Source organism: Haliaeetus albicilla, chromosome 12 (genome assembly GCF_947461875.1).
Source record: "Haliaeetus albicilla chromosome 12, bHalAlb1.1, whole genome shotgun sequence".
Lineage (NCBI taxonomy): Eukaryota > Metazoa > Chordata > Aves > Accipitriformes > Accipitridae > Haliaeetus > Haliaeetus albicilla.
In genome coordinates, this window is record NC_091494.1 from 31,966,315 (window position 1) to 31,981,391 (window position 15,077).

Here is a 15,077-nt window from a genome sequence, read left to right on the forward strand (position 1 = left end):
GTGATCAGTTTCTTGCCCAGCTTTCTCCCACAGTCTCTCTCTTCTTCTCCTGCAGTTTGTCCTAAGTAGCAAACTGGAAGCTCTGGGAGGAATCCCAAGATCCCCAAAGCTTTGTGTAGAAAATAATCTATGAAGTCAGCCCATTCTTCCTCCTGCTATTGCAGAACTTTTTCCTCTGTGTCTCTTCAGTATAATGCACAGATGCAGAATCTGTCATGAAATCCACCTCCTGCTTCAGCAGGCTGGAGCTCCTGGTGCCTGGCTGGATATTTTTGAAATATATGGAGGTAAAAGCAGAATATTTAAAAGTCCTAAGGGTCTGTCAGTTGATACACAGATGGCACCCAGCCATGTACACAGGCGATGCTCTGTGGCTGTGCCAGTGCGTGGTGCTGCTCGGCACCCTCTGCAGGGACGTGCACACCAGCGCCCACTTTGCCAGGGTTGCAAAGACATATTAAAACCACCACCTGACCTGTTATTTAATGGTTAAGAGCAGTAGCCAGCTTTTATAGGACCTAGGATCAGCTCCCTGTGCCTACAGAATTAGTCTTATCCCAGGGTCAAAACGTAGCAAGCAAATGTATCAGCTTTGCTTTTGGGTGGATGTTCTCCTGGTTATAGTGATTTTCCTACACCAGCATCAGCAAATTCCCTTGTGTACCCAACCCTTCCACCTTCTTCTACTACTTTGCCTGTCAGTAAAATAAGAATAATATCCCCTTCTCTCACTTGCTCCTTAATACCTTTGCTTAGATTATAAATTCCCTGCATGGGAACTGCCTAGCTAATTTGATAAAGGTCACGTGTGAATACAAAAGCCACAGGCAGCACCCACGCAGGTCCCTGTAGCACCCATCCCCAACCCTTCGGCCGTTGCAGGGGCCGAGCGCGGGTGTCACAAAGCGGGTGCCAAACATCGGAACCGGCTGCCCAGGGAAGTGGTTGAGTCACCATCCCCAGAGGTATTTAAAAGATGTGTAGATGTGGTGCTTAGGGACATGGTTTAGTGGTGGACTTGGCAGTGTTAGGTTTGTGGTTGGACTTGATGATCTTAAAGGTCTTTTCCAACCTAAATAATTTTATGATTCTATGATTAAAAAAAAAAAAAAGCAAGACCCCCTCCCTCCCCTGGGTTTGGGCTTGGCGCAGCCCCTGGCTTTCACCTGCAGCAAGGGATGCTCAGCAGCAAACTCATCCTGGGGACAGTGGTGATGCCCAGCAGCATCCAGCAAGTGACAGCACGCCATCCAAATCAAGCAGACACCAGCAGCTTTCATCAGCTGCCCACGAAGGGATTTTAGGCTGGGAGTCACAGCCTCTCTTCCTGGCACAGGCACGACCCAAGACAGTTCTGGAGAACTTAGCAACTGCAGCAGCATTTCCCAGAAGCAATCCTTCCCCAGCTAAAGGCAGGCTTTGATGCTGCTGGTAACCAAGAGCCACTGGGAGGACAACAAGGTATTTAAAGTGGTTTTCTTCCTGTAAAAGAAATTTCCCCTCTTTCTCTCTGTTTTTTTCTTAAGTTCATGAAAATGACTGCCAGCCAAAGCACCTAGGATTCATGAAATACCTGAGGCAAAATTTGCTTTTTATTCTGGTGTCTAATGAGCAGGTTCTGGTTAACACTGGGTTTAATGGGAATCCCACATTTCTGTGAGCAAAAGAATGAGCTGGGTCAGCGTTGCATAGGGCAGCATCAGTCCCTGGGCATGGGTTCATAACAGGAGAACGTTTTGGGTTTTTTAGGGTTTCTTTTTTTGCCTCAAATCTCAGAGTTATTTCTGGATGTACCATATCTGATGAACCAAGCCTGTTTGGTTGGAGTGGCTTAACATATGTTCCTGCTATTAATTAAACTTCCCAATCTGTCAGCAAAATAGCATGTTTGCTGGATGGAGCGAGAGATTAATTCCAGCTCTTTGGACACCCAGGAGGGTGTGATAACCACTGGATAGACTAATCTGCATTATCTGTGGGGCAATAAGTACCATAGGCTGGTGATCTGCTCCAGGGTGTGCATGGGGCCAGCTGTTGTTTTAAGCATTTAACTGGTGTTTCTTTCAGAAGGCTGGATGTGGGTATTTTGTTCACACTGTGGGAAGGATGATATCAATTGAACTGTGTGTGCAATGTAGGCTACAGGGACAGAGTCATGGAGGGAGCAGCAGCAAAGTGACCAGGAGGACTTTTTCTAGCCAAGATATGTAGTTTCTGGAGAGCTGGCGTGGGAGGAGGATGGTGATATGGTACCACTACTATCACAGGAGTGCACATAGGACTTGTGTCAGCTGCCCAGAAAAATGCATCCCCTTGTGGGTAGGTAACAAGAGGACAAAGAAACATTTGGAGAGAGAGAGAGATGAGCCTGTACAAGGACCACATACAAGACAACAGGAATGACTGGAGACATCTAGGCTGATTTTAAGCTTGTTTCCTAACGAAATGAGCTCCATATAAGTAAGCATACTGAGTGCCTGCCTCTCCCCCGATAGCTTTTAAACCAGCTGGCTGATTCAGCTGAAACTCATCAAAGAAGGAGAAATTCCCCGTGATATTAAAAAGCCCTTTTCCCAGGGTGTGCAGTGTGGTGGCTGAGGTAGGGCTCAGCTGGTGGCTCTGATTGAGGAGGTGGGTTTGGGGGTTAAAAGCACCTCCAGCTGGACTAGCTTTTCACCTCTCATTTTAGTGGGTGCTTGAGGTGCTTTATGCTGTCATAAGCACCTGGTAACAGGTAGATCTGATTTTAAGTGTGTCCTGGTGTTGAGTGGCTGCCTTAACACAAGCAGAAGCTGCCCTGCTCCTTGCTTGGCTGCTGCATCCAGGTACTAGGGGCTGGGAAAGTGGTGGCAGGGTTGGGGACTGGGAGCTATAAAAATGGGGGTGGGTGAGGTTGGGACTGAAGGAGAAAGCAGGAGTGGGAAATGGGGAAGGAGACCTAGAGAGGGGAATGATGAGCTGAGGCTGGGGGAATTGGCAACACAGGGAGAGAGTGGGTACTGGAAGGGAAAAACAAGGACTGTCTGCCAGCCCTGCCTGTATCCACTGTGCAGCAGGTGAGGCTGGGCTCTTGCAAAGAAGTCCTATGCTTTATACACTTGGGGCTTTGGTGAAGCAAAAGCAAGTGCATCGCGTAAGGGAGAGGATTGTGGAAAAGTGCGTGCAACAGGGTAATGAGAGCTCCAATGGCCCATGTATGTGCAACATGGGGAAGATGGGGACTTAAATTTATCTCATCAACTCCAATTCTGGTGTTTTCTTTAAAATGCATGACTTTGCAACCTGCCCAATGCTATTCAAAAGCATTGAGCTCTGTGTGAAGTGTCTAATACCCAAAGCCAGACTCAAATCCTTTCAGTCAGGCTTGCACTGACTTCAGGGGCTTTCAGAGCAATCCCAAGCTGGACGGTGTGCGAGGCAGCAGAGAGTGGCAGTACTGTGATATCTCTATAGTAACACAGTGTTTGTTGGCAACAGAGCAGCTTCCTGCAATCTGCTCCGGGCCTGGGTATCCGAGGAAAAAAAAGGGGAAAAAACCAATTCTGGCCACATAGCATCATGTGAAACTATTTTGTTTGTTTGTTTTGTACCCCTACTATATATTCAGTGAGAAAAATGGGTGCTTTTTTAAAGGAAATCCTGGAGCCTTCAGAGCAGGACACATTTGACCACTTGACACTGATGGAAGCACCTTCTATCGACACCTTTCAAAGCCTGTGCACAGGTAAGAGCTGCTCGGGGCTGGGGCTGCCCTGTGCCAGGGTGATGGGCAGGGTTAAAGCAGAGAAAGCTGGAGGATGCCAGCTGCATGCACCTCCAGTATGGGCATTTCCCTCGTGCTGGTTTCCTGCAAAAACTTCGGGTTTTTTTATTTATGAGCTTAAATATCCACTGGGTTGAAATTTAAACTTGACTGCAGAAATACTAGTGAGGCTACACCTTGATGTCTGTAGCTGGCCAAGCCGAGACAGCCATGTGCTGGGAACTTGTGGCCATGTCGTGCTAAATTTGAACGTTTAAGGTTATGTTTGAACATGTTGGTTAGTTGTACTGGGGTCAGTGCTCACGATGCATGTCCTCCAGGACTGGGGGAGACTTTCAGTTCACTCTGGCCCTTTGCAGCTCACAGTGAAGTCAGGCGTTACCCCCTTAGGGAAATGTGTGATGCATTCCCTGAAATACCTGGAAATACTAGGGGTTTGTTATGGGCAGCTCAGGAGAACAGTGAGACTCCTTTAAGTTGCTTGTGGCAGGTTGCTTTCCCAGGTGTAAATTTTATCTTCACTGATCCCCAGCAATTGGGTTTGATTAGTGGCTAATTACAGCTGTTAGCAGCTCATTTCAGGCTGGCTCTTTAAGGCTTCACTGCCTGTGCAATGTCAAGCTGGGGGGGAGATGGACAGGGGGCAGGGAGTGTGTGTTTGTGGCAGGTAATGTAAAAATGATTTTCTGTGTAGCTTGGTGTGGTACATGTCGCATGAATACAGTGATCATTAAACTTGAGTTTGTGTGTTTTAACCAGCGTCTGCAGAGGCATGAGAACATACCTGTGGTGTGTAATGTGCACACTTGCTCGTAGGAAGCAAATAACAAGTGATGATGGAGTCTATAGGATAATTCTTGGTGTTTTGCATTTCCCTGGATCTTTTCTACTTTTTTGCAGTTACATATTTATATGTACCTGGTACATCACTACCTGCTCTTGTGACCTACCTGGGGGTGAGAGTGTGCCTTAGCACAGGCTCTGTGACTGCACATTGGGCTGTAGGTTTTAATGTGCAGGTAGAGGAGAGGTGCTCTTATAGCTAAGAGAGTGCCTGATGCTGCAGGTGACCCTCACTGTGCCTTGTAGTGCGATCTCTGATAGATCGGTGGCTCTCTCTCCAGCTCTCAAAACCTTCCTATAATGTTTTCTGCCATCTCTCTGGGTAATGAATCCTATCTGTGATCTTCCACTTCGTGTGTGCAGCCCCCATGTGCTAAGTGCAAAAGCAGGACTGCTTTTCCAAGCAGGGGTTTGTGGCACAAGGGCATTTCCAGATGGAGAGGTTGATATATTGGATTAAAAAGCTATGTGCCGTTTTCTCTGCCTGCAGGCTAATGGGTATGTAGTTGCTTTACTTAGCTCTCTAATTCACAAATAGCCAGGTTTTTGTTTTTGTTTTTTTTTTTAATGGGTCTTTCAAATAAAGTTTCAAGGTTATACAAACAAAAGAAAGTATGAAATAGCTGCATAATGGTGCTTAGATGGCCCATGATTGTCATCTTGGCTTCCAACAGGGAGCTGGCTTGATGTCCGTGTGTCTCAGGACAGCAAACTTCTCTGTGCCACCTCTGTAAAATGGGAGCAGTAGTATTTCTGCACCTGTGCCTTGTGTGGATAGATAAACTGTGGAAGGCAAATAGCTCAAGGAGCTGTAATCAGCTCTCGTGTTACCTGTTGGTGGCTTATGGGGGCTGCGGGTGATGTGTCCCCGGGTGGTGTGCTGTGCTGAGATCCCCCCTTGCCGGCTGGCAAGGCCTGTCACCTCTGGGATGCTGCTGTGGTCCCTGCATCCCCCCGCGCACCCCTTGCAGCGGTGCAGGCCACCAGTGCTGCTGCAGCGCAGATGGTGCAGGGAGCCCTGGGGACAGCGAGCCTGGAGCCTGTGCGGCTGCTGCTGAGCTGAAGTGACTGCAGCTGGGTGATTGCGTGATCCCTGCCCGGTGGTTTGGGTGTCCCTGCCTTGGTCCACTTGGCCTTGGGCTGTGAGAAACCTGCCATCCTGAAGGGGATCAACTGTTTTTCATCGGCGTTAGTGTGTGACTCCACAACCCCACTGGCTCCCCCAGGTTGGGGCTCAGGGAGGGTTCGGGCTGTCCTGAAGCCAAACAACTTGCTGAGGTGCAGTCCTGCTCCAGACATCGTGAGGTGGGAAGGACTGGCTCCCTGTTGACCACTTATTTCCCCTGGTTCCTCCAGCCCTGTCCATGCACCAGCCTGCAGATGTTTCTGTTGCCACCCGGGTGGAAGGGTTACAACAACGCTGCCCGCCATGCTCAGGCTGTGGCTTGCAGAAATGCTGCTGCGGGGAAAGGATGCTCTTTATGGCTCTGCTAGTTTTTACTTGGTGAGCTTGAGCTGCTTTACAGCCCTGCTTTATGGGTGGGATCGCGGCTGCTCCACTTATAGCTTTTATTTTGTAGACTTGCTTTGTCCCAAGGGATCAGGTGTGTTTCTTGGGGAGCCGCTTTTTACTCTGCTCCACCGAGTCTTGCTGGGGTCACTGGTCAGCAGTCTTGGAGACAAATGGTGTGTGCTGTATGGAGACAGACATGCAGATGTATATGTTATGCACTTGGAGCCCTGCCCAGGGGAACATGGAAAGCAGATGTTGGATCGGTGACCTGCTGGATAAGCCATGGGCCCTCGCTTCCTCCTGTGCCTCTGTGGTCTGGCTTGGACAGAGCTGGAGTTAGTAACTCTGTGGAGGCTCGGTGAGTTCAGCACAGCCCTGACTGGTTCAGCTGAAAGGAGTGTCTGTTCTTTTTAAAGTCTGTATAGCAGAAAAAGAGTTCCAAAATCATCTTAAATAGGAATTGAAGCATGATCAGGAAATTGAGATGCTCTGCTGCCTTTTCACCATTCTTAAGGTAGCCTGGAGGCTGCTCTAAGTTATCCTGGGGTGACCATGGGCCAGCTGGAGGTAGCTGGGGTGTTGGGCTCTCCTCTGGTAGTCTGTCCTGCCCATCCAGACCCACCCCCACTCACTCATTAAACACCACTTGGGGACAACATTGGTTATCTGGATTTAGGAGCTAGCCTCTGGTCCCCTTCCATCTGCCCACTGAGCTAGACAAAAGCTGAGGGTTTGGGCCAAATCTTCAGATCTATTTGAACTTCAGACCCAAAGAAAGACCCAAATGGGCAAGATCCTTGGCTGGCTCCACAAACTTTCCTGGCTTCCACTAGCAAAGGAGCAGGAGATATCTGATGTTTTTTCCATCGTGTTATCCCCTGCTGTATCACCTAATACTTGCTCACTAGACCATGATAACAGAGCAGTAAGGGTAGTATCTTGCTCTGGACTATGAAAGAGGGTCCTAATTAAACTCTGTACAGGGCCATGCAGCAGTCTGGGCTGCCGCATCGCCTGGGTGTGCTGGCAGTGCTTCTGCGGTTGTGTGGTGCGTAACGGCCACTTTGGACACAGGACAGCAGTGCCTGCTTTTGATGCAGCCCTGAGCATCCCAGGTGTGCTTGTGCCAGGGCAGGTAAGCTGGGCTGGCCCCAGGGTGTGCCGAAACAGGAGTGCAGCCCGGGTCTGCTGGCTGCAGGGGAATAGCGTTGGGCTTTTGCGTCTGGATTGCCTTCATTTGCTGACCTCAGGGCATGAATATAACAGGAGGATGAGCTGGTAAAACTGGGCAAAGAAACTTTTCCCTCCACAAAACATGAGACCTAGCGATTCCAAGTGTGCTGGGACCTTGGGTGTATTTACAGCCCAGCCGGGTCGGTGCTGGTGCGAGGCGGCGAGGGTCCCAGTGCTGGCTCTGAACACTGGTGCCTATGTCTGCCTCGGCGGGGTGTGACATTCCTCCCAGCTCTGGCTCCTGCTGCAGCTCGGATGTGGCAAAGGAACGGTTTGCTGCAGAATAGGGAGGTGTCTGTGTGAGCCTGCTGGTTTTCTGCTGCCTGAAGTTTCTTTGCTCTTGGAAAAAAAAAAAAAAATTAAAGGAATGAATTTTATTCTGTCTTGCCCATAGACTGTTAAATTTCCAAAGGGGTTTGATAATGTGTGGCTGGAGAGAAGAGACAAAAACATTGCTACAGGGGAGGCATGATCAGTTTTGCTGAGAAGGAAAGCTTCATAGTACTGGAGTGATTATTTTTTTTTTCTTTTGGAGTGAGGAACAGCACTATTGTGAAATACATGCTGGAGAGGATGTTTCGAGGGACTTGTGCCTTTCCTGCTCTAACCCATATGTGCAGCTGGAACAGCTTCTGCCCTGGCTGACTTTCAGGGCAGATTAGGAAAACTGCTTGGATCCAAATGCCCTGATTTGGCCCCTCTGAATATGGAGTATCTGAAATCCAGTGGGTGATTTGGGGAGCTAAATGCCCCTGGTATAGGGTTGAGTCCCACATGTGATGGACTGGATGTGTCTGATGATTCAGAAGGGACTTGACTGTGGAAGCCCAGCATCTCAGAGGGGGCTTAACCTTTTGCTAAGGAAATGCCAACGCAGGGTGTGTCATGGTTGACAACACAAATCTCTGGATGCTTTTGGAAATAGTGGTCTGTACTTTCATTTGAGGGTGCCTTTTTTTTTTTTTTTTGAATCAACCAGCTTTATAAAGCGTTTATCTGAAACATCCCTTTCCTACCAGCTCAGGGAAAGGGCAGCTTTGTGGGACACTTGCAGTAGCAACTCCTTGCTTCTGTTTTTTGGCTTTTACCCTCTTACTTTGCACCTCTGGGAAGATTGTGTTCCGATTCTCACTTTCATTTTCTATAAAATGGAGATAATGGCAGAAGTAAGCATAGGGTGTATGTAGTAAGGCTGAACAGAGCACTGTGGAGGGCTGAGCTGTTCTCCAGGGAGGGTAATATTTTCTTGATTGCAGCTTAGGAAAAAGAACGTTGTAAGTGATTAATTCAGTGATAAGTGCTCGTATTTCTGAAGAAATTTGTATTACTGGTGTCCAGGCTGCTTTGGTGTTCGTTTCCCTTGGAAAATGTATCAAAAACTTCCTTGTAGAAATGTGTGAGGAATGCAGGAAACTTGCAAGCAAATACCTTGGGGATACTTGTAGAAAAGCAGTGCACAATTTTTTAACTGTGGATGACTGATCTGAAGGCTTCAATGTGTGTCCTACTGGGACCTCTGTCCCCACTGAGCAGCTGCCTGGTGGCCCCTGTCACACCAGATGGATCCAGGGCTGAGTCCTGCTGATGGAGCAGCTTGTATGCAGTAACTCATCTGCAAAAAAGGATTAACAGTTTCCCTGGCGGTTGCTCTAGAAATCACCACAAAGCTCTTCAGATCATTTTGAGTGTGCTCCTTAGATTTATTCGGCACTGCTGGCCAGCTCTAGCAGTGCATCCTCCAAGTCTGTGGAGTATGTGAATAAGCTTAGCTCTATCCCTGACCTCCTTCTCACCTAGATTCATCTCATGACCTTCAGACTTAAATCTTTTTTTCCATATCCATGTGTTTCCACAGCTTTCAGAAAGTTGCTGCCATCTAAAGGGCACAAAAAGGTTGCTTTACAGCTACAAAACTGTGGAGGTGGTGTGCACTGAGTCGGTGTGTCCTGGTTCACAGATGCTGTGAAGGTCTCTTTGGGATTAGATATGTTCTTCATGCTCTTCTGAGCAAAACCTGTGCCTAATCTCCAGCTTGCTGGATTGTTAAAAGCAATGCTGAGTAGCAATGAATTGGTAACCAACTGCCTAAAACTTGACTGCCTGTCACTAAAGTGATTGGGGGTTTAGTCATTGGCTTTGCAGAACAGCAAGCTCAAGTGTGCTTTGGGTTTGTTCATGGGGATCAGAGCTGTGAAGGGTGGTCCTCAGAGCTGGGCTCCAAGTGAGTCTTAGTCAAAGCCAGAACTGATCTCTGCAGGAGAGCAGGGGGTCCACTGGTAACAGGAAAGTCTGTATTTGTGGAAAGTCGTCATACTTCTATAGCTTTGTGTGCATAGTTACCAAGCCAAAGGCAAGAGAAAGGTAAGAGCAGAAGCAGACCTTGTGTCCTGAGAAAGCACTGGGTTTGGCTTTTCATGGCTTGTTTGTAGGACTTGGTGAGGGCTGCTTTCCCTTCTGATAAGTCGTCTAAAAATGGGGAGAATTTCCTGTGCTGAGTGAAACTGCTGGTTGACAGAAAGCTATCCCAGTTGGCAGATATGGAAGGGGTCACACAAGTGATGACATTAGTGCTCTGACTCTTTCCCTGTTGTCAAAGCTGTTCACAGCTTCATTTGTTAAAACTGACTTCCCAGCTCTGGATCGCAAAGGAAAGGTTTGGGTAGAGAATGGCTGCTCAAACACAAAAGCCAGTTCTCTTGGGAGGGTCCTGCTATGCTCCTGTGGCATTCTTGATATATATATGGGCCTGTATTTTGCCTTTTAAGATAAATTGTTCTGTGGTGTGTGGCATCCATCAGTTCTGTTCAGGCCAGGGGCTTGTTAACAAGTAGGAAGATGAAGTCATCAAGAGGCTGCTTCAAGTGACCTCAATCACTCGGGTCATTCCAGGAGGCTCCCAAAAAGACACAAAACCCACCATAACTCAGCAACCACAACTACTTGAGGGATTTTTCTTTCCTGGACTTGTAAAACCCTCACCCTTGTGTGCAGACTGCTGCTACAACAGAAACACTGCAGACTCTGGGTTGGGGGGGAAGCTGTGTTGAGGTGTATGGTGGAAACAAAACCAGAATTGGCGATCTGCTGTAGCTAAACCTCTTCAGAAAGTCATTTGAGTAAGTAAATGTGACAATCCATGTGGATAAACTAAGCAGCCCATGAGCAAGAGAGGTCTTGCTGCTCGTCTGTGCTGGCCCCTTTCTGAGTTATATTTGGTGGCAGGTCCGTGCAAGGTTTCCTTTTATGCCCTCACCTTTGTTCTCTCTTGTTTACTGTTTCGGAGTGAGGGACCAGGGAGCTCCATCTCTGGTCATCCTGGGTTTCCTAAGGGTGGGCCAGTGGGATGTTCTCTTCCCCTGGAAGATTAATTGCACGAACCTGGTATTTCTGTTCTCAAGGCTAATTTGGCTGGATACTGAACATTCCCGCCCTGAATTTTTAGCGTGGCAGGCGGGTGTCAGAGCCTTGCAGCATCTTCCTGCTAAAAACAGATGCTATTTCAGCCCCTGGCTCACGTTGCATGCTGCATCCAGAACAGCTTGTGGACAGAAAGGCGTGCGCACACACCCTGCTCCTCCTGAATGGCATCTCCGGGGAATGCGGGCTGCATCGTGGATGTGTGCTGGGCTTTCACAACATGCACGTTTAAGGTAGTTGGGTGGCGAGATGAGCTTGTCCATCCACTTCTGCTCCATTTCAAAGGGCCAGATTGCTCCTGAAGGGTTGGGGTTTGCAACCTTGGGTCCAGCAAAGCCAAAAGCAGGGCTTGGACATCACTGGAGCAAGGATTTTTGTGCACAAAGCAATACTGCTGGCTTGGAGTTGTGAAGATATTTGGGCAATGACATGTCCTGTGGGTCTCCAGCTGGAGTGAAGTGCTGCTCAGTGGGAGGCAGTCTGGGGCCATGTGAAACTCCAGCCAGGAGTAAAGGCATGTCTGGGAGAGCGTGGGCCAATATAGCACCCTGTGGCAGGAATGCCGTGCTTGAGGCATGGTGTCACTTCTCAGGCTGGCAGAGCAGCCCAGTTGCTGATCGGTGGAGCTGGCTGGGAAATGTTTCCCTGTGCTAAGGAGAATTTCATGACAAAACGAAAACAAACAGTACAAATTTTCCATTTTGAGAGATCATTTTAAGCTAAAGGCAATGTCTTCTGTTCTCTTTCCTGAGCAGGTTTTTGATGCAAAGTAGATATTTTTCCAGTTGGAGTTTTTCATCTTGTCAAAAAGTCAACATCTCTGAAAAGTAGATTTATTCCAGAAAAATACTTTCTAGCTGAAGCTTTTTTCTTCCCAACTCATTTTCAGCCAGCTCAACTCATTATTGCTGTTGAGATTGGATGTTGCCTGATCTGAATGCCTTTGTACAAAATTCTTTTTTCCATGACTAAAGAGTGGGATGTTAGTTAAAAGCAGAAAAAGCATAAAGCAGAAGAGTCTCCATCCTCAAGGTTATTCAAAGTCTGACCTGACAGTCCTAAGCAACCTGCTGTGAGAAGGCAAGTTGGAGTAGATTATCTCCAGAGGTGCCTCCAGCCTCAGCAGTTCTGTGAACCACTGCAAATAAAGCAATGTGCTTTAAGATTTAGGGGCTGCCCTGTGAAAGGGAAGTAGTGGAAACCGCAGACGTTTGACCTCTTGCTCAGTGAAATTCTTTCTGGCCACTGCTAGAGATAGTGGTTTGCAAACACAGCTTCTTCATGGTACTTCTAAAACCTTGTTACATGGCAAGGTCAGATGTGCTGCAGAGGTTGGGGTCTGTTAGCTAAATGCAGTTCTTGCTCCAAATTGCTTCCAGGCTGGGTAGGCAGGGAAGAGAGGAGAAAGCCTGGCTGAAAGCTTTGCCTCCTGCTTCTAGCCATGGAGTTGTGGAGAAGCTATTTTGTGGCTGCCTGAGCCTTCCTGGAAATCCATGGAAAAGTAGCTCCACCCCTTGGTCCTCACCTGCTGGAAACTGCATAGCTACATGAGGTCCCTTCCTCTCTGAGATAAATTTCTATCCTAATGCCTTGACCAGCAGGCAGATTGCTTGTAGCTGGTCTGCATGCTGTAGCTCAGCCCCCTGTCTGGGTACCAGACTGTCTCTGGTGTAGGACCACAGAGCACTTCATGCTTCCACCTTCAGTGCCACCTCCGGGTTGTGGGGTAACAGCAGCCAACACGACTGAAGGGCTGTTGCTGACTGACACGGATGGAAAAGTTCCCTTAAGGGAAAGGTGGCCTCTCCCACAGTCCCTCTGGGAGTGAGCAGGTATTGCCCTGGCTTTTGGACCAGGCTGCTGGGTAAGAATGGAGATATTTTCTGTGTTAATTTTTGATCTGATCTTCTCTGCTCAGCCTGCAAGTGAGAAACCATTCACAGCCAGAAATGGGGATGTCCATTCAAATGAATATTGGAGGTGGTTTCTCCAGCAGCCATTCACAAGCTGTTAGTGGGGAATTGCCAGGGCAATATTTGTGTTGCTGATGAACTATTCAGTGTGAACAATTTGAGCTCTCCTCATCAAGCTCTCTGAGTGCTCCAGCCAGCACAGGGAGCTCCCCTGGGGTTATCAAGCTGAACTTGGAGTCTGGGTCCAAGCTACCCTGGGAGTCTTGCACCATCCTTTCTAGATTGCTACACACGTGTGCTGTCTTCTACTCTTGTGTTTTGCTGAGTCATGTTATAGTATATCTTAGTAAAGGGGAAATATGTGGCTTCCCTGAGTAATCTGCTTCCTCTCTGTTGGGACTACAGATAGCAAAATAGGGAGGAAGGTGCAGGGAGGGGGAGAAAGAGGGAGCCCAGAGCATCCTTCTTGTTCCTTTGGGGTGCAGGAACAGTCACAAGCCCAGCAATGCTCAAGTTAACATTATGGCTGTTTTACATGACAAAAAGACACCACAAAACAGCTGGGTGGACTCTTCGGCATTGCTAGGTACTCTGTGGTGTGCTTCATAGATGTGGAATACACATGATCCCATCCAGGAGTTTTTTCACAGGAAAGGTGGTCTGAATTTAATTGGCCAGATAGAGCTAACTGTGGTTGTGGCATTAGATAACTGAGTGAGCATCAGTAGAAATGACTCTTCAGCGGTTAATGTTGGCTGCCATCAGGATCTTGCCTATCAAGTTAAGGTTACTGCAGAGGCTAATAGCACAGTAATTAAGGTAAAACAAATATTAGCTTGAAGCTGTGCCTGCAACTTGAATTGCATAGCTCTACTTTTGATGTGAAGCTTGATTGGAAAACCTTATGTTTAATTTGTGTTGCATTAGTCTGATGGCAGCTGGTTTTGTGGGCTGAGCGTGAGCCAGATCTGCTGCTGTCATAAAGCTCTGGCTCCACTAATGCAGCACTGATTTATGCTGGGTGAGGATTGGGGCCAAGTCTCCTCGCTGTGTTGGTATAACCTGTATGGTTCAGGCGTTTGCTGGGGTGTTGTTTGAGGACAACCAAATAGTAAGGAGGCTGTGAGGAGGGAGAAAATGCTTTTTTCCTTCCTGTGGGTCAGTGTTTTTATTTTTTCTGTTATAGACAGGCTTGTCAGTAGATGAGGCCAGATCTGTGCCTGGATTTTAGTTTTTGTTGTGCTTCAGCATCTCATTGTACCTGAATCTGTGTTAAATGTGGGAGAAAATGCCTGGGGCAGAGAAAATGCTTACCTTCACCATAGCCAGAATGTACTGGGTGGTCACATAGGACACAGGTGCAGAGATGCTCTGGGTGGGCAGCTGCCAGGGAAGGAGGTAGAAAGGAGCTCTGGGAGCAGCAGTGCATGCCATGCCCTGGGGCTTGTTGCTCTCTTCCACAGCAGCAAATTAATCACTCCTATTTGCTGAGAAACACAGACTGATGTCAGCTCTAGTTATGCCTGACACTCTCCTTTTGCAGCCTGCCTGCTTGTGTGACAGCCTCTTCAGCCTTGGCAGAGCCAGGCTTCACAAGATCATGAGCAAGCCTGAGGTTTGCAAACATCCATCTGAGCCCAGGTCTGAGCTGTTTCTCTGGATGAGAGTGGACTTCAGGGGAACATCCTAGCCTTCAACCCTATCTCAGCTTTATGCTCAGCCTCCAGATTCAGAGCATTAGCCCTGAGGCTCTCTCATCCCCATGGCATGTCCTGGACTTCAGCTCAGCTATGTGTAGTACATGTGGCGTAGCTTTTCTGGAGGCAGCGAATGGCTTGGTGCAGTGTGGGTTTGGTGCATGACCCCGTTTGTGTGCTGTTGGATGATGAAACTAAGTGGGCTGCTGTAGAGTATTTTGGCCATGATGATTGAGAGCCCAACCTGGAGAGCTACCTGGGAGGTGCTGTTCTCAACCTGGCTTTTGGTTTTTGGCTTGCCTTGTGTCAAGTTTTGTCTGGGGCTTCATACCTGTGGAGAGAGGGCAAGTGGTATGTTGTGTCAGGGAAGCACTTGCTGAGAAAATCCACTTTCCCTCGTGTTTAAGTCCTTAACCTGAGTGCAGTGCCTTCGCAGCACTTTTCTGCTGTGGGAATAACATGAACTTTTGACTCTTTCTGACTAATACTTAAAGCTGCTATCCCTCCCTGCCTGTGCTGCCAGCCTGGTTTCTCTCCCTTCATTTTTGTGATTTCATCTGATCCCAAATCTAGTCCTTGCTATGTGCAGAGTAACCATGGTGTGTTTTAACCACCAGCACTGGGATTTTTACTGCTTGTATGGGTACTGGAGGTGTTGGAGCTGTAGCAGGATGCCTGGGAGGGCATTGCAGGTGACT

General features: G+C 48.1%; 1 protein-coding gene across 1 annotated transcript in view; it reads left to right on the top strand.

Moving 5' to 3' along the window:
* The first annotated feature begins 3,566 nt into the window (after positions 1-3,566).
* The window catches only part of TEKT3 (tektin 3), an 84,285-nt gene continuing 72,774 nt past the window's right edge, over positions 3,567-15,077 (top strand). Inside the window, exon 1 of the mRNA XM_069798903.1 lies at positions 3,567-3,724. The gene's annotated coding sequence lies outside the window, so the exon portion shown is untranslated. The remainder of the gene's footprint in view (positions 3,725-15,077) is intronic.